The sequence below is a fragment of the Dermacentor albipictus genome, chromosome 5 (genome assembly GCF_038994185.2).
Source record: "Dermacentor albipictus isolate Rhodes 1998 colony chromosome 5, USDA_Dalb.pri_finalv2, whole genome shotgun sequence".
Lineage (NCBI taxonomy): Eukaryota > Metazoa > Arthropoda > Arachnida > Ixodida > Ixodidae > Dermacentor > Dermacentor albipictus.
In genome coordinates this window covers 42,598,386-42,621,428 of record NC_091825.1, presented here as the reverse complement: position 1 = coordinate 42,621,428, position 23,043 = coordinate 42,598,386, and the positions used below count along the sequence as shown (strand labels likewise).

General features: G+C 43.3%; 1 protein-coding gene across 2 annotated transcripts in view; it reads left to right on the top strand.

Moving 5' to 3' along the window:
- The window catches only part of LOC135900502 (pancreatic triacylglycerol lipase-like), a 53,675-nt gene extending 47,864 nt beyond the window's left edge, over window positions 1-5,811 (top strand). For both annotated transcript variants that reach the window (XM_065429983.2, XM_065429982.2), the window contains one exon: window positions 3,316-5,811. The gene's annotated coding sequence lies outside the window, so the exon portion shown is untranslated. The remainder of the gene's footprint in view (window positions 1-3,315) is intronic.
- Window positions 5,812-23,043: the final 17,232 nt, after the last annotated feature.

Genomic DNA, 23,043 nt, shown 5'->3' with positions numbered 1-23,043 from the left:
CGCCTCAGATGCAGGCTGGGAGGTCTTGGGTCCCAGCAGCCTCTTCGGCCAGTTGGACGAGCCGGAGCTGGAGCTCAGGGTCCGAGCTGCGCAGCAGGGTCTCCCAGGTGTCTCTACTATCTATTTTGTGCGTTCCCCCGGGAGAGTACGGACATTCCCATATTATGTGGTCGAAGGTCCCTCTCGCCCCACAAAGATTACACTTATCGCTCCTGGCCTCGGGGAACATGTGGTTCGCCATAACCGGGTGCGGATATGTATAAGTTTGTAGTCGTCTCCACGCGACTGCTTGTCTGTTGTTTAATTTTGGGTCTGGCGGGGATACCAGTCTACGAGCCAATCTATAATGCTGCGTGATCTCCCCATATTTTAGCATGCGCTCTCCGCTCCCTCGGTCATCGAGGGGCCCCGTAGCGGCTCGGCGGTAGAGATCTCGAGCCAGCTCGTGGGCCGCCTCGTTGCCGGGGACGGCTTCATGCGCCGGAGTCCAAATTATTTGAATTTTTCTATCTAGCTTTCTCTGGCCTAGGATTCTGGCCGCTAAGGGTGAGATCCTTCCCTTGTTAAAATTTTGTATGGCAGTTTTGCTGTCACTGATCACAAATTTCGCGTCCGTTCCAGCGCAAGCTAATGCGATCGCAATTTCCTCGGCAACTTCTATGTTGCGCCCACGCAGAGTGACAGCAGACACGGGAATACCCCGGCCGCTGACGGCCGTTGCCACCGTAAAACTGCCGCTACCTCCCGCCGCGTCTACATAGGCCACCTCATGCTCCGAGATATTACCGAATCTAATTTTTAATGCTTCGGCTCGTTTATGCCTCCTGTCTTTGTTATGTTCCGGGTGCATGTTTTTTGGCAGAGGGGGGATAATCAGATTTTTTCTAATTTCCCTATCTACTTCCACCTTTTGGGTGGGGCCTCTGTCCGGGTTTATTCCAACTTTGGCCAATATGGCTCTTCCTGTCTTCGTGGTGCTAAGTCTCTCAATTTGAGAGGTTCGCACCGCTTCCGCCAGTTCTGCCCATGAGGTGCAAACGGGCAAGGCAAACTAAATTTCCAACACCTAACCGCTGTTGCAGTAAAATTAGCATAAGCCTTCGGCCAAACAGCTGTGATCACCAAGTTACATGAAGCTATAAATTTGACAAGTTCAGTCTACTGAGACATCGGGTGTCTGAGAGACATTTGTTTCTTGCCAGTTCGAAAATATACATTGATATGCAATGCAAGCGCACCAAGCGAGCGAAAAACTTATGACGTCTCCCCCCCTCCCCCTCCTTCCCTTCCCCCGGCGTCCTAAGCCAGCAACTCTAAAACTGATGTTCTCCGCTAGTTGGCTAGCGCAATTATTTGAAGAAAAACCATGCTAGCAAGAACAACATCCTTGTCTTCGCTGTCGGATAATACTGCGGTAACAGTGCATCGGTTCTGAGCCTGAAAAATTTCTGAAGGCTGTGTTCTACTTTCTATTCTGTGCTGCAAATAGGGTCTGAAAACTTAAGGACGCTTTCAAATCCTTCCAAAACCATCGGTAATGAGGGCGGATGAAAGGGGTGGAGTTATGTGCTTATGAGATACAGCTCTTTGGAAGGGTGCACTAGTTCGATCTTTTTCTGCAACGTTGTTTCATGGCGCACTAGATCGTCATCGATCGAACTTTATTATTTCACCTGGACAGTTGGTCAGAATATGAAGTGAGAAGCTTGCCCTAGCCACACAACTCTTGAGAGTGCCGCCAATACTACAGCAAGTACTTTCACTATGCGAAGTCACAAAAGAAATAAAATTCTTCAGGAATACTGTAGTCATGTTCATCGTACAGAGGTGTCAGAAATGTCTCGTATTGTTGTCTTGGAACTAATTTCCATCAAGAAAGTATCGTAGTTCTCCGATTCCGGGAAGATGTTGCTTGCAAATATTGAGAATTTCAGCTTGGAAAGCTGAGACACATTGCGTGACATGTTCTAGACATTCTGTAGTCATGACAAATGATTTAACGGGGATGTCACCACTGCTTTCATCCCAATAGAATTGAGTAACTTTTGTATGGATGGTGACCGTTTCATTTAATCTAATCAATAAATAGGGAGCATTCTGAACAAGGAAGTGATAATTTTATTCAAAACCCAAAAAGACTATGGTCTCGCCTTTCATAACAATAACGTCAGACACCCGAGGTTATTTTGCTTGTTTGGTCGTAAAATGATAAACTTTCAAACAACGAATTACTTTCTGTTAATCGATAGAGGACTTTAAAGTAGCTAAATAAATGGGGTCACAGCAGTCTCAAGCTCTTCTGCAACGCTCTCCCGAGCAAAAAAACATTTTCAGTACATAATGCTTCTGCCACGCCAAGGCATGCACTGGAGCGAATATTTCCTGCTAATCGGAGAAGCTGTAAGGAGTTTGGACAAAATTCCTCTTTCTTCTCGTCTAAGAGAAAAAAGATGGCGTGCGATATACCGAAGAAATTTATAGAAGTCATTATATCAAACGCGCAAACATTCACATTTTTAGGTTGACCGGCTCTATCAAGAATTTACCGATTAAAATGTGAAAAACATCAAACTCCACAACTTTTTCATCATTTTTCCAAAAATATATAGCGGATGTCGCATGGAAAAATGTGGAAAATAATAAGCTTTAATAGTTTAGTCAACAACACAGCTGTTATAACTTTAATGTTCTTCAAAAATTGCAGAAATGCATCAAATTAGGGTTTTCCCCGCTTGATGAGTCAATCAAAAATAAAGTTGAGCGCTAAAAATGAGAGTTTATAGCAAAGCACGATGTTTCTAAGCAAATAAGACGAGATTGGTTGATGATTTCACTTATTTTGCAATATTTTCGGTGATATCAGGTATTGCTTTTGAAGGTAGAATTCAAGTTTTCTGAAAAAAAATGACATTTTGGGAAGAGATTTCCGTTGAAATTATGAAACACCCAAAAGAAAAAAAAATGGAGGAATTGAAGTTTTCGGCTGGTCCGCTTGGCATCGAGTGAACCAAATGTGTTTTCGAATCATATGCCACTGACTATCGAAGCACTGTGATCACAGTTCTGCACAGCGCTGCGCCGTACAGCACTGAATTGCACAGCACTGAACTATATCAGCATGGCTGCTATTTTGTTGTCCCTGTTCCACCTGGAATGCACCCAGTGCGAATTTGTTTAATGTTGGTCATGGTCAATGTATTGCAATATTTCTAGCGAGATAATTCTTTGTAGCCGAGTGCGTATTTAAGTGGAAATGTTTTGTGATAAGCTTCTGATATTTGGGCTTAACAAAAAAAATGGTTTTTTTTCTTACAGCCGACATTCGGGAGGTCCTGACTGCTGACTCCGCTTTGAAAACCATCCCGGAGATGAATGTCAGAAGCAGAATTAATGTAGTCGTGGTTTCAATGCACTTATAATTTATTGAAAACAGGGTAACAAATTGCTGAAGAACTGAATATTTATTTCACAGTCACTGTCTACAATATCGCAGAGAATGTCTCGAAGAAAGCTTTTCTTTGTATGTCAATTTGCTTCTCGGCTGTTTACCATGACTCGTGTTCCTTTTCAATTTCTGACTAGCATTGAACACTGTACGTCTCACTTCCTTGTTTTATTGTATTGACCTGTACATGGGACAATGATGAACTTCGCTATTAATGTGAGTGCGGAGAGTTCACGTTCGATGTTATCTTGATTCACCCTCCTCTCTGAGAAAGCAAACAAAACCACATATTTTTGAATTTGTCATCTACCAAACGCACATGCACTGATGCACATCCTCTTAATTAGCATGTGGTCACAGGAAGGACATGGTAGCCAAGGGTGTCACCACTGGTGATGAACCGTCAGTGGAGTTAAAGCCATGACGACCTTGTTTTGAAGAGCTCGTATACCTTTGTCGTGCCGTTGGCTCGAGGAATAGTTGCTCGAGCCAATGGAAGTCGTCTAAATCTCCTGCTATGCACTCGTCTTCGTCGTTCGCTGAGACAAAAATAAGGCATTACAGCATCAAGATCTCGAAGCACCTACTAATGTCATGTAACGTAAAGCTATATCATTGTGATTTTATTCCACAAACCTGACGTAAAGCTTACGTAACCACAGATGCAAGCATCAGGCGGTGGCCCGCAGCGTTGCTTGAATAGCCCAACGAAACGCTGTCCTCGATTATGGGAGGCCACTTTGCTTTGAAAGTCAGTAGCAGTGTCTACCTTCACATATTTTCTGCTCCGATTGGCTGAAAAGAGGCGAGGAGTGCGAAAAAAGTGGGGAGGGGGTCGGCATCTGCGTTTGTTGCACTTGCCCTTGCTTTGCTTACAGTGGCTGGTAGAAGTTCGCGGTGGTGTGCAACGGGAAGCTAGACGTGCCGGTAAAACGGGCCCTCAGCGAAGAAGAGCTTGCAGAGCAATGTCGTACGCGCGGACGATAGGGGCTCGACAGCGCTATGCTGCCACGTAAAAATATTTATTAGAGAGGTTTAGCATGTCCGGTATTCCGGTAAACGCAGGCGGACAGGGTAGTTGGGGCATTGGGGTGGAAGTGTAAACAGGAGCAGCGTGCATGGTGCAGCCACCTGGTGGCGCCGAGATCAAGCTGACAAAAGCAGCCAATGTTACAGTAACGGAGTGTATTTTACATTGCTGCGCGTGCAAATTTTCGGCAGCAACACGATTACATCAGTGCCGAAAATTTACAACAGCAGCGAAATCGAATACGCTTAGTTAAGACGATATTAACTGTTTTTGTCCCTTTTAGCTCTGCGCCACGAGGTGGCTGCACCATGCAGGTCACTCACGTTTACGCCTCCACCCCAACGCCCCACTTGCGTTTACCCCCGAATGCCGGACAAGCTAAACCTGTCCGTTATTCGCTAAGAAATGTACTTATGCTTGCAGCTCCCAGTAGCCAGTGCCAGAGTGGTCCGCGGGCAACCATCTTCTGTTCCTTTTGTAACGGGCCAGCCTCCGGCTATTCTGCTGAGCGTTCAGTTTTGTCGAGCACAATATTGAATCTTTAGTGCGCACAAGCCATTATGAGGTGGCAAGTTTTCGCGGTTCTGTGACGTCTCGTGATATAAAAGCAAAATGGGCTTTACTCGAACATTTTGGACTGGTCGGGAAGGGCTTGTGGTATAAATTGAACAGAAACAAATTAGAATAGCGTTACGGCATAGCGCTCCTCGTGTAATCTTCGAGGCAGTGGTAGGAAAGGCGCAGCTGCCGATATGTTATCCATAATAAATGCGCATTGCGGGGCTTATCCAGGATTACAGGTTAGAGGGGAAAATCTCCACTCTTTTCATTTAAAATTCCAGCTTACGCGTATGAAAGCCAGACGAATTCACTGGAAGATGGTGACATGACCAGAAGAACAGTGGGCGGAAAAGGAGAGCCTTCAACAGGAAGTCCAGAATGCGAAGAAAAGTGCCTTGTTGATACGTTCGTTAGCTGTCTAGGCTCCCTTTGTTCATGAATTATTTTTTCTGTTTCCATTTGTGTGCTGTTTGTGAACTCAGTGTTAAGGAAAAACAATTTTTTGTTTGATCGCGATCTTGTGTGCAGTAAAAGTTGTAAGATTTACGCGACGTGGTTGAAGCTGCTGGCGGCTTTGTAAATAGTATGTGTACAGTGCACCAAAAATCCGGTGAAATATCATTCGGAGGCTGTTACCCAGACCGGCCTTCGTGTTCCTGAGCTATTTGAGGAAAAATAGCAGGTAGTTTTATTTATAGTATAGTGTTACAACTGTTCGCGCGTGTATCTTAAGAGATATTATGGAGAAAAAAAATAAACAGTGAAAAAAGCTTGACCAGCCTTCCTTGTGTTACTTTTGAGCTAATGCATCACTGTTATCTGATTGTTTTTTTATTTTCGAAAAGGCACATACCACGACAAACAGTCCCAGAAAGGATGGAGGGACACTTATGCTTGTGGCTTTCTTCGCCTTTTACTTCGTCTTACGCGATTCTCCTCAGTTGAACTGGTGTCAACTCGCCCACTTCGCAGTTATTCTCAGCTGTTTGCCTGCTGTGAAAAGGGGGATGGTGAGACCAGTGCTCGAAGAAACGACCAATTAATGCGAAGAGGCAAAACAAAGCGTGCGGCCACTGCCAAATATCGCCAACCAATTAGCACCTTCACGTTGAGCAAGTGCCCCAAGTAATGTTTCATTTTCAATTTTATGAGTGTAGTGCGACGGCATTGAACCTCTTTTTATAATCCCGCGCAATCACCTCTGGTCTCATCGGCCAAGGCTTGTCGAGTTCGCAATATTTGGAAGGAGCAAGAAAAGCGCGTCATTTGAACTTGTCACGCCATGTCACCCAGACTTCGATGACTACTTAGGCACTGTTGTTTCACTAAATAACGGTAAACGACTTTGTGTATACTTGTGTTGCACAATATATTGAAATTCATTGGTAAGATTAACGAAATCCACGAATCTTGAAACTTGGGTAAGCGGGACCCACGTAATGTCGTCCGTACATTAATACATAAAAAACAAAGAAAATAAAATTCTTTTTGATGACAGTGAGGTCCGGAACCTGACGCAAAAGTGGATGGGGTAATGCCTGAGATGCCATTCTAGCGCCTGTGTGGTGTGCCCCATTTCTAGGTCCCGTCTTTTTGCGCTGTTCGCTGAAGTAAGCGTTCGTACCAACAAGCCTGCTAGCAATCATTCTGAAGTTCTAGTTTGATCGCTTGCGAGTCGAGTACTAGCAGGTACTTGAGAAGGAAAAACCAGCAGGAAGCACCTATAGCGCCAACAGCTGACACTATAAATCGTGCAATGCGGGTCACGCTACGGGCTGTTCAAGACCTAATTTTTAGGGAGAAAGAATGTGTATCAACAACACTGTGAAGACCTAAAGCCGTCATTGTAAACCTCACCATTCGTTCCAATTGCATATCCCTTGGAAACTAATCGACCGCATTTTGTAAGTTGCAATAGGTGCAGTAAAGAAATTAGGTTAGAAATGCTAGGCCTGAACTTAGTGCTGGAAACTCTCTCAGTCTGGCATGGCATGCTTAAAACGTGAATAATTCAGATTGGTAAACGCTACAGAAAAAAGTGTAACCGAGTACAATTAGTTAATTCAAAAGTGCAATTGATTACATTTACCAATTACTGTTCTACTAAAGTAATTAAGGTATTACACGACAGTAATGGATTACTTCTGCGTAACTTTTTTCCGAGTTTTTATTAACATCGCAGAGATGCAGTAAACACAACGAGTTTGCTTGACACTTTATGTGCGTCCTCTACAGCCTTTTATACATTACTTATATGTACTAACAAGTACTCTTAAAAAGATTGGTCGGTCTTCGTCCCTCTTTTTTGTTGTGAAGGCTTCAGCAATGACACCGAAAACGCTCTTGAAATGGAAAAAGAAAAGAAATAAAGACAGGGTTCTTAGCCACTTCACTCGATGTGGGCACTAGGAGGTTGGGCGGTGTCGTAACTCATGTGGATCTTGTGTGCAAGATCGTGGTTGCTCCGAATCCGGGTGCTATATGAAACGTAGTGCTTCATTGTTGCTGGGATTTGGAGACGAGTCTTCCAGTTGAGCCAATGAAAAGGATTACTGATCGTCCGTATGGGATCTGTTGGCTATCTACTTATTTGAAATACTGCAAGACAATGATTTGGCTCGAACAGGAGGGACTTCATGCACAATACTAAGGTACATAACGAAACAACGCAAGGCATGAACACAGGAAGCAGATACATATTACAAAGAGGAAAAAATAAGTGTCATGAAATTCGTTTACCAATTGCGCTCATAAAAGAGAAAAGCACAATACGCATGTAGTCGGAATTCCTAACAATATCACCAGAAGCATAAAATAACTAGTGAGGCTAGGAATTCAAAACATGGCACTGCATTTCACTAACAAAGTCATCAATTGTAAAATTGCTAGGCGGCAAAGAATTCCTCTACGCGACTGTGCGCGCTTGTGCGAGTGAAGATTGGTTCTAAAGAGTGCTCATGACTGTGTCGCGTTGTTTTCCTACTAAGACGCCTAACAGATTTTGGGAGAGCTAAGCTAAGTTTTGCGGAAAGGCATTTGTGGAAAAATGATGGGCGACTAACTTTTCTATGGGCTTCCAAGGTCGGTATATAATTGAGTTTCTTTTAATCTGAAGGAGGATCTAGGCGTTTTTACTTTCCAAAAATAAATCTATTCGCTTTCCTTTGAATTTTCTCAAGTTCTATATTTTTTTGTAATGCGGATTCAATACGACGGAAGCATACTCCAGTTATGGCCTTATGCAAGCATTGTAAGCTAGAAGTTTAGCACTAATTTGTGCATTATTGAAGTTTTCTTTTGAGGAAACATACTTTTGTGAGGCCGGCTACACAGATATCCGATATATGTTCTGGCCACGCGAACTTGTTTGTTAGCGTCACGCCAATATACTTAAACATGTCAACTTCTGAAAGTGTATTGTTAAGAATTGAATATGTAATTGCGCTAAGTAGCTTTTTCCTAGTAACACGGAGTAGTACTGCTCTTTCTGTCTTTAAAGCCATTCCACAACGATTGCACCAATCTCCAATTGCACAGATACCTTTTGTTGCAAGATGTCATCATTAGCAGAGGATATATCGTTGAATACGACACAATAATCGCAAAACAACCGCATAGATACTGTACCGGGAACTACCTCAACCAAATATTTTGCATAAAAAAATGGCAGTGGCTTAGCTCGGTTATGCCAATATATACGTAGCGAAAACTAAGGCATAGCATGGTTAGCCTTGGTTAATTTTAATTGCAAGTCCAGGTTAGTCTGGTTGTCTTGCTATGTTGCGGCGTTTAGCGAGTCGTTCGGCGCGCTGTTCGTCTCTTTCCTGGTTGATTCGTTTCCTCTTCATCTCGTTCCGATGCCAATTCCAGGCTTCCTCCTGCTTATCAGAATTGTCGCCGTCCATACTGCCGCCTCAACTGTGGTTAGGGCACACGCGAGCTCTCCTTTTCAATTCCCCGACATATTATCATGCACGCAACGCAGCTGGCGAAGCGAGTGGAGGTGAGCGCAAAGACGAGGAACGCCGTGTGACGAGGAACGCAGTGTGACGTCATGTGCCTCCTCGGAGCATGGCCAAGGCGAAATCGCAAGTTCACGGCCAGTAAAGCTTTCGCTTTAAAAAAAGAAGCAACAAAGGGCCTAAAACGCTGCCCCGTGGTACTCCCGAGGTAACAGTGAGCACAGAATATGTGTATTTTTTATTTCTACAGATTGTCTTCTATTGGAAAGATATGCACTAATCCATCGGACAATGAACGTAGGAAGGCCGAGGCATTCTAACTTATACAATAGCTTACCATGTGGCACTTTGTCCAAGGCCTTCGAAAACTCAAGGAACAGAATATCAATCTGTCCAGCGATATCAAGTAGAAGAAAGCGCTTATGTACAGCTGAAACCAGCTGAGCGACTGTGCACCTTGCTTTTCTGAAGCCCTGCTGATGTGATGACAGCACTTTACGCTCGGCAAGAAACTCTTGAATGTAACATGCAACAGCGTGTTTCAGCAACTTCCAACAAGTACGTATGACCGAGACAGGGCAGTAATTATTTACAGGGAGCCGGTAACCTTTTTTGTTGATGGGTGTAACAGGGGCAATGCGCTAATCATTTGGGATGGCACTTGTAGCTACTGACAGGTTAAACATGATGGTCGAAAATCCAGAAATCTGCTCAGCGTAGCGTCTAAGAAATGAGTTTGCAATGACGTCAGAGCTTACTGACTTTTTATATTCAGATTACGAAGCATAACAGTGACACCTTCACGAGTAATTATTAGTATTTTTCGGTTATCACCAGAGATCCTTGGTAATCGTATTCGTCTAGCTCCAAAAATAGTCTAAAAATACCGATTAACAATTTCTGCGATTTCCCTTGGTTCATACATACATAGGTCATTTACATTTATGTATCTCTTCATTAGTTTCACTGACGCGGTGCTAAACTTTTGGGTGGTCAGACGTAATAAATTGCGCCAGTCTTGCGGAAGAAATTCTTTCTTGCATGTCAAACTTATTTCATTAAGTCATAGTTTATTTTGATGAACGGAGACGTAGAAGTGTTGTGCTGTTTGCTGAGGCGTTTTATTTGCCGTTTCGTCTGTACTATAGCTATACTGATTCAAAGATTTCTGCTACGTTTGTAAATTTATAAATGGTGCGTTTGTAAATGGTGTAGCGGAATCGCGGGGGGGGGGGGGGGGCGCTCAGGTGGAGCGGGCTAGCGTGTTCGATTACCGCGCTACCTGAGCCCATCTTTTTTGCCTGCTTGGGAGGCGACAGTCGTGCCGCTACAATGTCGGACCCCTGGTTTGCCACTGTGCATATATAGTCATGTGCCGAGCCACTAGTGCAATTTCTCGCTTACAACCTTTCTTGTTTCTAAAGTCAGCGCCTACTTTCAGGTGACGGTGACCGACGAGGGCATGCGTACCAATTATTAGTTTTGTGCAGACGCTTGTCGTTCCAAGGATCATCATTCCGTCTGTATGCATTGATTAATGAAACACACAGCCTCTTTAATGCAATGGCGTTTGACGTTCTTAAATGTTTTATGTTCCAACTTTCAAGTTTTCGGCCTCACGAAACCAAACCACTGTAGGTGCTTGAAGGACGACGCATGTGCCAACGCCATCACACGAAGCTGCTGTCTCGCAGATACACACAACCAATTTTCTCTACAGCTACCCAGTTCACCTCCGACTTAGATAAGCTACTTTCTAGTTGTATGAAATTTCTTCTAATTTCATAAGCGAATTGGGCCACCGTACGTGCGGCAGGATGATATCTCTATTTGGAACAACACATAAAAGCACGGAGTTGCCTTTCTCTTAACAGTACAATATCTTACTTATAGAGACTATAAGCACAAATCCAATGCGACATTTCAGCCCTGTACAGCAATGCGAACTAGTGAAAAAACACTCAGCGCACTGATCCCGCTGGCAGGCTTGCATGCCGGAAACAGATCGATTTTCCATCCCATTGTGCGGAAAACTGCGGCGAAAGTGGATCCAAAACGGACTTAAAATTTCGCACGTTAACGTGAAGACATCTGTACCTCGTATCCAAATGAGAGCAGTCTTCTGCATGAAATACATATGACAAGATTAAGCAACACGCTTTGTAGACGTAGTTGAGGTGGTTGTCATAGGCTTCCCTAAAATATTACCCTGAAATTAAACTTTCGTCTTACTTCGGGGTAATAACTATGCGGCGCCTACTATCGTGATACTTTAGGGGAGTGCAGTGTACTCCATCTATTCCTGCGACGTTTATGACACAGCTCGTGCTCGTCGGCATAAAATGACTTGGAAAAAACAGAATGATATTATCCTATAAAAGTTTCCACGGACAAAATCTAGCCCAAAGCCAATGCACCCGAACCGGATATGGTGACGGCTTCACGAAATGTCCTTTTCATTCGCAAATAAAGCGACAGTTGTACAGAATGTTTCTACACAGGAGGTACAAAAAAACGGGAAATGCTCGTTTCAGATGCGCCTCTTCCTTTATTTATTTGGTACATACTGCTAGCCTTAACGAAGGCTTTGGCAGGAAAGGATACATTCATAAAAGGAAAAATACATCATTCACAAAGGGTTCAACGATAATCGTTTACGAGAGGCCTTGGCTTTGGTTTAAAAACAAGCTTATACATACTCACGTACAGCGATTTAGACAATGCACATTCATGGGGACAATGGAACATAATGTAAAAACCACATTTCATCATGTAGCAACAAAGATATGGTTAGACAGCTTAGACAAAAGAGAATCGTGGGTTGTACAATCGACAACTTCTTGTGGTAACATATTCCATTCTCTGATAGCTTGTGGGAAGTATGAATATCTGAAGGTGTCATTGTGAAACCTACACTCAGTTAATTGTTTATTGTGTTTCGTTCTTGAAATTCTAGCGTTAGAGTGTACTAAAAATTTATTTTTGTCTATTTTTAAGGCATTGCTCTGGAGAATAAACATGAATTTTAGTCGGAGATATCTAGCCCGATCGCTAATTGTTACAAGTCCGGCTAAGCGTAGAAGTTCAGTTGGGGAATCATGACGACGGTATTTATTATAAATGAATCTTACTGCTTTTCTTTGTACGTTCTCTAACTTCGCTATGGCACATTTAGTGTATCGAAACCAGCATATGGCGCCGTATTCTATAACGGAGCGAATGAGTGACGTGTACGCGAGTAGTTTGGTGTTGGGTGAAGCGTATCTGAGGGACCGTTTGAGGGAAAAAAAGCACTGAGAGTGATTTTGTTGCCACGTATGACATGTGCTTGTTCCATTTTAGATCGGAACAAATAATTATACCTAAATGCTCGTATTCGTCTACCCTATGTAGTTCTCTTTGCTTAATTTCATATGGAAAGGTTAGTGGTTCTTTCTGTCTCGTTACTGTCATGCAGACAGTTTTTTCTGCATTTAGCGTCATCTGCCAGTCCTGACACCATTTTGCTATTTTTTAATCGTGTCATTCAGAACAACCTGATCATCCTTGGTCTGTATTGGTTCATGAATAATGCAGTCATCTGCGAACATGCGTACCGTTGCGTCAATGCCATTCGCGATGTCGTTAATAAAAAGAAGGAAGAGAATGGGAGCTAATACTGTGCCCTGAGGCACACCGGATAAAACTTCAACGTAGTCTTAGGATTGGCCTTCGAAATGAACAAATTGTTGACGTCCTGGCAAATATTCTTTTAAGCATTTTGTAAGAATACCGTCTCCCAGAATTCCTTGCAGCTTATGGATTAGTTTTGGATGCGATACCCGATAAAAAGCTTTTATTTTATTTTATTTATTTTTTTATTTTCAAAATGCTGCAGGCCAACAGGTATGGCCCATGCAGGAGGGGCTATACAAGGCACGTAAATACACTGTGACATAAAAAAAAGAAAAAGAAAGAACGGGAATTGGAAAGAACAGGAAAGAACGGGAAATTGGAAAGAACGGGAAAGAACAGATTGCCGCTAATAGACAAGCAGAAAAATATATATACACATGTACATATTCATATATATATGCGCATACACACATATACAGCACCCATTCACGCAAACAAGTGCTCTTCTAGAGCTTTAACAAAATTAGGGGACTGGAAAATGGCCGCTGGAAGACAGTTCCAGTCGGAAACGGTCCTCGGGAAAAAACTGTGTTTGAATGTTTCAGTTCTTGCAAAAATGGGTTCCAGTAAATGACTTCCTGTGTGGTGTGTTCGTCTAGACGATAACTGTTTAAGTTCTGTGGGATGCGAAATGTTTATGTGCTAAAAGGTTAAGCAGGAACAGCAAACGGGACATTTTCCTTCGTACTTGAAGTAGTTCGATGTTATTTGTTTTCATCAGTGTCGTAGGTGAATCAAGCCTTCTGTATTTGTCATAAATAAGCCTAATCGCTTTCCTTTGCACCATCTCAAGCTGGTAAATGTCCTTCTTTATGAACGGGTCCCATTAGACCGACGCGTACTCTAATTTTGATCTGATGAATGTTATGTAAGCAAGAGGTTTAAGCTTACTTGGAGCACCTCTAAGCTTCCGCGTCAGAAAGCACAGCTTGGAAAATGATGAGGAACAAATGTCTGCAATATGCGCAGACCAGGTTAAATCGTTTGTTATTGTAGCCCCTAAGTATTTATGATGTGTGACCTCCATAATAGAATGATTTAGAAGGCTGTAAGAGAAAAGAGACACCTGTTTTTTGCGCGAAATTCGCAAGAGGACAGTTTTATCTAGGTTAAGTTGCATATTCCATTTAAGGCACCATTGATGAACAGCTAATAGTGAGTTTTGTAAGAGGTATTGATCATTACGCTCGTTTACGCTCTTGAATAATAATAATAATATATGGGGTTTTACGTGCCAAAACCACTTTCTGATTATGAGGCACGCCGTAGTGGGGGACTCCGGAAATTTCGACCACCTGGGGTTCTTTAACGTGCACCTAAATCTAAGTACACGGGTGTTTTCGCATTTCGCCCCCATCGAAATGCGGCCGCCGTGGCCGGGATTCGATCCCGCGACCTCGTGCTCAGCAGCCTAACACCATAGCCACTGAGCAACCGCGGCGGGTTTTACGCTCTTGAAGAGAATGCAGACATCTGCAAAAAGCTTGACAGAGACATTTTCGGAAATAGCAGCCGGCAAATCGTTAATGTAAATTAAGAAGAGCAGCGGGCCTAAAACGCTTCCTTGGGGTACACCTGACGTAACTGGAAGCACTTCAGATTTACAACCATTAACCTCTACGTACTGTGTCCTGTCTTTTAAATAAGCAATAATCCAATTAACAAGGTAAGTAGGGACGCCAATACTTTACAGTTTTTAAGTAAGTTTACTGTGGGGAACTGTGTCAAATGCCTTGCGGAAATCTAAAATAAGTAAATCAATCTGCCCTGATTTATCAAGCACAACAGAAAAATCATGAATTGTTGTAACTAACTCTGTCACAGTGGACATTTCTTTCCGAAAGCCATGTTGTGCAGGTGATAAAATGTTATTTTCCGCAAGAAAGGAGTTAAGATAACCCGATACTATGTGTTCAAGCAGCTTGCAAAAAGAGGAAGTGATTGAGATTGATCGATAATTAGAAGTGGTTAGCTTGTCCCCTTTTATTAGAATTCGCACAACGCGGGCCACCCTCCAGTCCTCCGGCACATCTCCCGAAAGTAACGAGACTTGAAAGATCCTCGTTAAGAAAACAGATACCTGTGCTGCAAAACGCTTCAGAAAGGCATTTGGAAGCCCATCGGGACCCGCGGATTTTTTATCTGCGAGTTTACGCAGCATAGACACAACACCGTGCACAGAGATAGTTAGTACGTCATCAGGATCTTCAACTAGAATTCTCGCTGTGGTTGCCCGTTCCATAAGGAACACGCTTTAGAAATACGAGTTAAAACCTTGCGCTATGATCGTGGAGTCGGTTACAACGCTGTTATTAACTCGAATTTTGGTCAAGTGGTCAGTCCTGCGACCTAGAAAATTCCAACATTTTTGGGGATCCCTTCTGAGAAATTCGGGGAGCGTCGTGTCAAAATAACGGGACTTTGCTAGTTTTAACTTATAGGCAACTTCCTCTTTTAGAACCTGGGACTGTTGCGGACAAAGTATTTTTTTCTTCCTACAGCGCCTTACTTTACGTTTCATTTGAATAATTTCACGACTTATCCAAGGATTGCGGCGATTAATACAAACCTTTCTAAGGGGAACAAAATGTTCAATAGTATGCTGTACTGTATTCTTAAAGTACTGCCATAAACTATGAAGGTCATTGCTGCAAGGGTTATCTAACTGTGATTGTAAAGAGTCGATGATTGCGTTATCGTCAGCGCGTGCGTAGTCCTTGATCATTTTAACCGGTCGCATCCCGGAAACAACTGACCAAACACAACAGGAGAACAGCAGACGATGGTCCGAGATTCCAGCTTCAACACTAAGCACTCCATCAAAAAGGTTTGACTAACAAAGAAAAGGTCTAAGACAGATGTCCCTCTGGTGTATGCATGGACGGTTTGCTTAAGGTTTAAAGAAAACATCAGATCAAGAATAATATCACATGAGGCAGACAGGCCATAATACGGTTTATCCCAATCAATAGCGGGGAAATTAAAATCACCGGTAATAATTAAGTTCCGGTTTTGGTAAGGCAGTAAGCGGTCAAATAAACTATACATGAAAGAATCCGCTGCATCAGGTGCACGATACACAGCACAAAGAAAAAAGTGAGACTATGCACAGTAACGTGCAACAACAAACTTTCATGCTGATCAATTTGTTCAAGCAGCGTTGCGCTTACTGCACGTTTCGCAATCACAGCAACGCCTCCACCACGTGAGCCGCGATCGCGTCTGTATATGACGTAGTCCGGTGGCACGATTTCTTCATCAAGAATACCGCTATGTAACCATGTCTTGGAAATCACCAGTAGGTGAGGATCGTAAGAAATGAGCAGAACTTCAAGGCTCTCTATTTTGTTTACAATGCTTCTAGCATTCAGGGATATCACACGTAACTGGCACATATCTGGTGATGGGGTCATCTTGACGTCACGACAACTACCGGCATTAATGTTAATCGATGGCGGTTTATGCTTCACTTGACGCGAAGAACTATGGGCGTAAAAAAAATACAGTGATTCTGAACCTGTGGCTTGTCATGTACTAGAAGCATTGGCGCGTTCCCTTCGCGGACGACCTGCATTTTTCCCCGGTTGTGAGGCTTTCGTTACACCGCTCTCATAGCTGTGATCAATACCGCGTGAAGCGGCTTCAGGTACCTTAAACCTTTGATTTTTCCTTTCGTCCCACGCGTAGACCTCTTTGCTAATTATTAATTTATCATACTTAAGGTACACTTTATCCTCAGGCGCCTTATCTTTAGCAGTAGCCCAGAGAAGCTTTCTAATTGTTCTTAGCCTAGGTGAGAAGTCTTCCGAAATGTACGTTTGAGTTCCCGTCAGCTTCGAAGCATTCCTGAGAAGTTCCGCTTTTTCAGTGAAGTCGAAAAACCATATAATCACCGGACGCGTTCTCCCTACCGCTTTTATTCCTAGGTGGTGTAAACTTTCTAGGCTAGAAAAATGATAGGTCTAGAAAAAGTTTGTCTACCTGTCCTCGCTTATCGATTGTTAAGGCTAGGTCAGGGATAGTCTCTATTAATTGAGTTGTTGCAGACAAACCACTCCTAAATCCATGTTGGTTAGGGTTAATTAGAGAATGACATTCAACAAAAGTTACGATGTGTTTTAATAATAAATGCTCAAAAATTTTCCCTGCTGTCAAGTGAGTGAAATAGGACGAAAGTTGGAAGGATTTGTAGCGTCACCTGATTTATGTATCGGAATAATTTTTGCAGTTTTCCATTCTTGAGGAACCTCAGAACTTTTCAACAATTTTGTAAAAATTAACAATAAGTATTTGGAAACCCATTCAGCGTACCTTCTGAGAAAAGTATTTGGAATGTTATCTGGGCCGCTGGATGTTTTTATATCAAGATTAAGTAATAAAGAAAGAATTCCCGTTTCCGTTATATTTAGCTCACATAGTACTTCACCTATGTCACTTGTCTGTGCGATCTTGTCTGGGATAGTGTTATTGTCTACTGTGAAAACTAATTGGAAAAATTGAATAAATTGGGTAGCCTTGGTTGAGGCTTCTGTTGGCAATAATTTGCTCTTCTTCGGAACCCTAGATTTGAGATAGTGCCAAAATTCATGAGGGGATTTTTAATGAAGTTATTTAAGGTTTTATCTAAGTACTTTGGTTTAGCAGTTTTCGCTGCTATTTTCAACGCGTGAGAAAGTTCGCTAATTTTTCTTGTACAATTGATGAAAGAAGTTCGTTTGTTTCTATGTTTTCTGAGCCTTGCAGTTCTGCGTTTTAAATGTATAATCTCTCTTGATATCCATGGGTTGGTTTTGCGTTCGGTTTTTATTTTCTTAGGAATGAATTTTGCGAGACAGTGATCAACATTGGCCCTGAAAAGCACCCATAGGTTATCAGTTGGCATGCTTCCATCGTGGAAACACCGAAGGAATTCTGGGTAAGATTCTTCTAGGAAGTCAAGAACACTAACATCATAAGTCATAAGTCGACTTATGACGTCATAACGTTTTAAGTCGTATATTTGAGTCTTTTTGAACATATGGTTGAACATATGGTTGCTTTGTGATCTGCAATGCCATTGACTGTTTTCCAAGAGATTGCGTTATCGGGATTATTGTCGCTTAAGAAGGTGAGGTCTAATATATTGCTGGTTTTCATGGTTACACGTGCTGGTGCATGTATATTCTGCTTGAGGCTAAAGTTAAAGGCAATTTACAGCAGCGCTTCCGCGCAGGACGGATCGGCAGTCTCACCCTCGAGCGTTGCCCAGTCTATTGAGGGTAGGTTATAGTCACCCGTGAGTATACTTGTATGAGTATCCTGAAGATGACGTTGCATGTAATCAGACAGTGCGTGAAGTATACTGCAATCGGCGTTTGGGGGCCGGTACATAGTTCCGACGAAGAATACAAATTGACCGACAGTAATCTTACACCGCAGTGCTTCTATACCATGTACGTCAGGCATGGGCATCGTTGGAATGTCGTCTCTCACCAAAATTGCAACACCACCCCCCTGGGTGCATCTATCTTTACGCAGGACAATATAGCCGGGTGGAAAGATACCGCTGCTCCGAATTCGTGACGACAGCCATGTTTCACTGATTGTGACTATTTGCGGAGAGTGCTCCAGAAGAAATGTTTCTAATTATTCAGTTTTGTTTACAACGCTGTTGGAATTAATGTTCACTATAGTTAGCTTTTCTTGTTGGTCAGGCTGTTCCCGTTTTTTGCTACGTTCTGCTTTTTTCTGTTTAATGGTACTTTGTCACCACTTTCTTCGTCCCAAATGAACACGTCATCATTAACCTTATATTTAATCAAAAATCAATTTGACTTTATCCTTATTTTCGCGATTGGTCTTGCAGCTATCCCATAGTTGTTTCCTAATATTACGCACCCTTCACGAGAAATCTTCCCTGACTGATATGGTGGTACCTTTTGGTTTGGTGCAGTTCTTAAATATTTTAGTTTTATCTCTGGAATCAAGCAGCTTAAAAATGACAGGACGTGTCTTGTTTTCTTTTTTGACCCCAAGGTGGTGAATCCTCTCTATTCCAGAAATAGTGACACCAAGTTTATTTTGAATGAGTTTCACACATATTTCATTTTCAAGGCGCTCGACAGTCTCCTCTTGGTCTTCCTTAATTCCGTAAACGATTAGGTTCGATCGCCTACTTCTGTTTTCGAGGTCGTCAACCTGCCGTGCTAGGTTAGTCACGGATAGTTCCAATCGTATAATTTTGTCTTCTACGTCACCTACCTACCCTCGATGTGCGACAGTCCATCCAGTTTGGCGTGAATGGTTGCTAAGCATTCAGAAGCCGCCTTGTTCTCGCTTTTCATGTCGTTAAGATCTGCAGCCATTTTGCGTATTTCGTTCATGACTTCTTGCATAGTAGGACCAGGATTACTTTCTATGTCTCCAAACAAGAGTAATAAATTTATTAAGGAAACACCATACTCGGCAACAAGTGAACACACTTGCCATGGGCACGGCAGCACCACAAGAAACACATTGTTACTACGAAAACATTTCCCGTAATCCTTCCTCACCTGGACGAGAAAGATGAAGTGGTTCGTGAGCGCCATGCTCACTGCGGTGTGGCCGTGCCCAATGCCGACGATCGACAAGTTGCTCCACTTATACGCCATTGGTATCACTGCCATCTCAGTTGTAGACGTGAAGCGGTAGGGTGCGCTCTCCCGTCAGTCCATCTCGTCGATGGCTGCGCCGGACAGGGTGCGCATCCGCTGTGTTCCATGGATTTCGGAGAACGGAAGATAAGCAGCGAAGCCGGGCCGTGAGCCTGTTTGCAGACGTTGTGGGGCAACAAAAAACCAAGGACCTGGACGAGAAAGATGAAGTGGTTCGAGAGCAATTTCAAAATTGTTTGATTTCAATTGTTTTCAATTTTTTCGATTACAAATTGTTTGATTGTTTGATTTCAAAACCATACTGTGCAACTGTAAGCGATGCGCTACAATCCATCCGTCTGAGCTTTCACATAAATTTCTGCATACAGTGTGCCCTATAAAGCAAAACAACGCTGTATTCAGAAAAAAAAAGGCGACCAAACACTTTTTTAACAATTGCGTCGCTGGCTTAGTTCTTTGGCTCGGCCCAAGTTTTCGGAAACATGGATGCAATCCTTCTGTCCACCCACGCGTGAGCTCCCCAGCCTTGGGCAAGAACAGCGGATTAAAAATTAAATTATGGGGTTTAACATGCCAAAACCATTTTCTCATAACGAGGCACGCCGTAGGGGAGGACTCCGGAAATTTCGACCACCTGGAGATCTTTAACGTGCTTCTTGGCCTTTTGGCTAAGATCAAAGTGTAGAACAGCGGATGACAATCGGCAAATTTCGCAAGATGTCATCATTTTGCATCATCAGTCGCGTGACTCGTACCGCTTGCAGTGAGACGCACAAGAAGCGCGTGAGACTGAGTGGCCTTCTTTCCTCCTGTTAAATCATTGTGGGCTGGGGTGCGTTCAGCAGGCATTCTCAGATCCTGAACAGCAGGTTGCCATTATCTCTCAGAAGAAAAGTGTATAACAGCTGTGTCTTACCAGTACTCAACTACGGGGCAGAAACCTGGAGGCTTATGAAAAGGGTTCTACTCAAATTGAGGACAACACAACGAGCTATGGAAAGAAGGATGGGTGTAACCTTAAGCGATCAGAAGAGAGCAGATTGGGTGAGGGAAAAAAACGCGAGTTAATGAAATCTTAGTTGAAATCAAGAAAAACAAATGGGCATTGGCAGGACATGTAATGAGGAGGGAAGATAACCGATGGTCATTAAGGGTTACGGACTGGATTCCACGAGAAGGGAAGCATAGCAGGGGGCGGCAGAAAGTTAGGTGGGTGGAAGAGATTAAGAAGCTTGCAGGGACAACATGGCCACAATCAGCACATAACCGAGGTAGTTGGAGAAGTATGAGAGAGACCATTGTTCGGCAGTAGGCGTAACCAGGCTGCTCTTGTTGCTGGTGCTGCTGATGATGATGGGCTTTGAGTGAAGAAAAATTCTATTTCCAGAGGACATAGTACCTTCTTCCTACTAGGAATGACGGAGAATGCGAATTACAGCCCATTTGGCCCAGGAGAAGACATTAAACGACTCGTGTGTGACTGTCCATCGTGCGACGATCTTGTGCTTCGGTCCGTTTAATGGAAATTAAATGAGAGGCCTTTAGCAGAAATGAACATTCTGAGAGCGTGGCCTCGTGCATCTGTGATTGGCGAAGGCACAGAAGCACTGCTCGGATCCTTTAGATGGCCAATCTGTATGGCTGCTTGGGATGAGCTGAACGCCTCATCGAATGTGTGTCTGAGCGAAGTGTGGGCTTTTCTTTCCCTTTTCAGCTTTCAGTATCCTTACCCCGTTTATGGATAGCACTGGAAAGGAAGAGCACGGCTAAGTGCCCAGTTTTTCGCTGAGCCTTTCTGTTTCCTCTCTCTATTGTGTGTCCTGTGGTCTTTAGATGGAGGGAGCAACATCTAAATACAGCAAAATGAAGGTAGCAACATGGCGCAATAGTGTTGTGACATATTCAAATGAGCAGTAATTCACAATACTTTTGATATTTATGGTGTGGACGTGAGTGGATGCCAATATTGCACTCACGCTTGCGAACATGCAGGTTATGTTGTAGCTTCATTTCTTGTGGTACAGAATTCCTGCACAGACAAAGATGTGTTCTACGCAATCGCAGTTTCTTCCATTAACATTGAATGCTGTTGTTCACAGGCATATTCCTTCGACAGCGGAGCTGTATACGGCAAGGGCACCATAAAATTTTCCTGTCCGCGCAAAAAGATATCATCATCAATGGTTCACACCCCCCAAGCACGCCTACCTCCGTAAACAAGCAAAAAAAAATATGCAATGGCCAACGTAAGGCAGAGGCTACAAGCACTCAGCAAAGTGAAACGAAGTGTGCTTAATTTCTTTCTAATCAGGCATGAAACATACAGAACAGCAAGTCGAAAACTGTCGTCAATGGCGCATACCCTCGTGGGCAAGCATGCAATGCAATGGCTCACTGACCCGCAAGGTTCATGGCTACTCCCTTCGCGTGGCTTAACTGCGGACACTACCCCTGTTGTCGTTGTCGGCGATATCAGCGTGGACGTGTAGAGACCGAAGAGGCAGTGGTTTACGCGTTTCGTGTTGTTGACATATCGCTTGTGATGCCACACCGATCTGGCCGAACCGACAACCCAGCGGCGTACGTGCATCAATTTTAGATTATCAGAGAATGTGTGTGCAGTTGCGAGTATGTCGATTAGTGAACAACTAAGCGTCGCAAAATTCAAAGTGACCCTCGTTGCTAAGCGACAATGAGCGACGTAATGAACATTTTACCACGTGTTTTCTCACCTCGATGTGTGCAGCTCCGCTGGTCATCCACGTTCGCAGGGCGGAATGGCCTTCAATTTTTTTCATTAGTCATGCATGGAATATACGTATTTTAATTTCAGCCTTTTTAATGTTCTACCAGAAGGTATCAGGGGATTTTTGGATGTTCGCTATTCTGTAAGAAAGAAGACGCTCTGCGCCACACAAAAAGTATTTACTAAACCATGTCAAGCAGCACACAAAAGCATAAACAGGTCACGGGACCTAATAATTCCAAAGCATAATAAACATGAAAGTAGCATATAATCAGTGATTGCTCGTTGCAAGTCTTGACACATTGAAGTAAGTATATGCTGTATATCATGCATAGGCAGGACTGGTGTGAAGCGCGTCTGTCGCATTTGGTATACTGCATGTTAAACGGTAACAATGGGTGGTGGACGCTGAGTGTGATTCGAGAGGCTGCCATTGTTAGTGTGTTAAGGGCCCCATGTCGTAGAAAATCCGGTGTTGGCGTCGGCGTATGGCGCCGGCGTCCTCGTGAGCGAAAATGTCCCTATATTTTTGAGTATATGTATGTGCCACGCCTTGCTCTATGACATGCGGGATATACGGGTTGTATCGGCACACAATTCTATCACTAAAGTTGCTCATACGTTGTCGTATTCATTCTTCACTAAGTAATTTCTCGGAATCTTGAGAATGATAACTCACAAATGTCATGCGTATGCGTGACATGTATGCAATCCACAAAGCGTATGCGTTTCAAGTTAAATTTTCTTAGACTGAGCTATTAAAGGGACCAACCAATAACAAATCCCAGAAAATGATTTAATTTGTTATTGGCATCGCTCTGTACTGGCTCCGTGATCGGTCCACGCAAGAGGCCGAGTTTCTACCAGAAAGCTCGCCTTTGTGCATAGCGCTCGCGCCCAGTGTTTCCCGGTTAACATTACGGTTCCAAAGCTGCAGTTGCCAGGAAGCGCGAGAAGCAGTCAGGGATCCTTGAATGCTAACGCGTTCC